The sequence below is a fragment of the Notamacropus eugenii genome, chromosome 2, assembly GCF_028372415.1.
Source record: "Notamacropus eugenii isolate mMacEug1 chromosome 2, mMacEug1.pri_v2, whole genome shotgun sequence".
Classification (NCBI taxonomy): Eukaryota; Metazoa; Chordata; class Mammalia; order Diprotodontia; family Macropodidae; genus Notamacropus; species Notamacropus eugenii.
The window spans coordinates 100,447,060-100,449,524 of record NC_092873.1 but is presented as its reverse complement, the minus strand read 5'-3'; the positions used below and the strand labels follow the sequence as shown (position 1 = coordinate 100,449,524).

The 2,465-nt window shown below is 40.0% G+C and overlaps 1 pseudogene; it reads right to left on the bottom strand.

Moving 5' to 3' along the window:
* Positions 1 to 895: 895 nt before the first annotated feature.
* LOC140523638 (acyl carrier protein, mitochondrial pseudogene) lies at positions 896 to 1,556 on the bottom strand (annotated as a pseudogene).
* Between the last annotated feature and the right edge of the window lie 909 nt (positions 1,557 to 2,465).

Here is a 2,465-nt window from a genome sequence, read left to right as displayed (position 1 = left end):
CATTGCTTTTATTTTCAGTTCCAAATTCTTTCTCTCCCTACAGCCCTCTCCCATCCGTTGAGAAAGCAGTAATATGATCCACATATGGGCTACTAAGGCACATGATTTGAGAGGGGACATAAAATAGAAATTGAAGCCAATTTAGAAAAACTCTTCTAGTACATATCACTTATCATAAAAAGGGAACAGATCTGTGAAAGTATCTGGTTGTCTGAAGTAAGTCCTTTATCAGGGAAGTCCATGGAATGTACTATGATGTCATTCTACCTTGTACCAAAAACGGGGATGTGCTGGAGCCACCTTAAAAGAGTTCTCAGAGCAAAGATAGATTTGAACATTTACACCTTGGAAACTGATGCATGTTACAAATCAGGGTTCTGTTTGTTGTTTTGTGGATTGCTCAGACTTAAAAAAAGGAGATGTATAAAATTCTATTAATGGAGGTTAAGCTGAAAAGTGTGGCAAGCTTTTCAGAAAGCCAGTTGTTAAAAAGTTACCAGCAAACTTCTGGCTGAAAAGGACATTCACTGGTTGCACCCTTAGGTCTTGTGGCTAAAGAACAAAATGCTTGGAAGGTTCTAACATGATCTGTGGCATTCTAACCCTACAAAAATTGAGCCATATGTATGATCATGTGACATCTTGCAGATAAAACTCATCTTCTAATTCCTTGGTCTAATTCCATTATCTCAGAGTCAAAGCAAAATACAAAGTGGGTTTTGAGTCATAGCATATCTCCTGATTGACTTGGACTTCACTAAACAAATATGCTTTTCTTTGTTTTGAGCCAAATTAAAACTCAAAGAGGAGATGCTCAGTAAAGACTAAAGAGGAACTGTGAAGTTAATTAATTCCATGCCCTACCTTCTCCATCAGAGAACCTGAGAATACTGAGAGTATGCTTTGAGTTTTTCTTTTTTTTTAATTTTATATATTTATTTTTTAAAGGCCAACACATATTCAGACAACTTAATTATAATTCCAACAGAAATACTCCGACAAAAGCAGCAACGGTCTTGCAATGTGTTCTCACATTCAGAGACTCACTGGGATCATCCAAGTTCTTTGATTTTTTTAAAAAAAGACTTTAATGGTACACATCTTTCTTATCTGCAATGTAATCTACAATCTCTTGTGGACACATTAACTTTTCAGCATCTGTGTCAGGAATTTCAAACCCAAATTCATCTTCCATGGCCATTATAATTTCTACTTGGTTCAAGCCCAGGTCTTTCATGAAGTGGAAAGATACTGAAAGCTTTTCTGTATCAGTCTTATCATATAGTTTCAAGACATAAAGGACACTGTCCGCAATGCTCTCCAGTGTCAGATGAGGTGAGTCACTATATTGGCCACTCAACTGTAGGAATATCCCTGGAACCTGCATGTGTGCAGGGGCAGAGACCGCTGCTTCAGTCCTCCTCCTCCACCCTGCTGCCACACAGAGGACTGAGCCAGGCAGGCAGACCAGGATAAGCTAGGGGCAGGGGCTGGGATGGCGGTGCCAAGGTCATGGGCAGGCAGCAGACACAGGTGGAGAGGACATGGGCCACCATATGTTTTGGGTATTTCAAGATTGCCTATATATGGATAATGGAAATAAAATTTCTTAGCTTTAGTCCAGGAAGAAAGAACTGATGAAACGAGTTCTGTTAGGAAATACAGAATCCTTTACCCAACTTATTCTTCCTGAATTCCAAATCTTTGAATAACTTTTTGTATTGTTAATGCATTTTTGCTTAATTTAAGATCTTTACTAGCCATTAATAGTCCATGTTACCTACTTAAACCACATGGAAGCCTGTCACACGTGGTAAAAGGAGTTTGCTGAACAGGTGGAATGGTGGAACAGGAAGTGTGGAGCAGAGCAGGGAGGAAGTTGGTAAGAGCACTTAAGGTGGAGGAGAGAGAGGTTGCAGGCAGGCATAGTTGGTGTTGTGAATGTTTGTTTGTGGGAAGGACTCTATGGAGGAAAGGGAAAGGCTGGGAATGGTGTTGTCCCCTGCAGTGATAATATGTATGAATTTCTTAGTTACTATGATGGATTTGGCTTTCTGGTGTCTGAATAAATGTTTTCTTCTGCCTTCTATATGGAGAATCTGTTATTCTTTGCAACTCAGAACTATGCTGGCATATTCATAGTTGCTATTGGTGCTGTGAATATTGCCTTGGCAATACATTTGGCATCATGAACAAGATCACAGGGTACAAAGTCTTTATTTGGAGGCAGAAAGGCTTTAGAGGAAGAAACAGATATCCCAGGATGAGAGCATTTACCTTATTCCTCCCTAGCAAGGAAATGGGCTTAAAGCACTGGACCCTGTGAAAACTGGGAACTGAGATTACAGGAGGGAGAATCTAGAGATTCGGAAAGATGTTTGCAAGGAATACCAGTAAAACCAGGGAAAGAACTGGCAGGGGTGTGTAGGAGAGGCCGGACTTACAGGTTACCATATTAGGTGTAA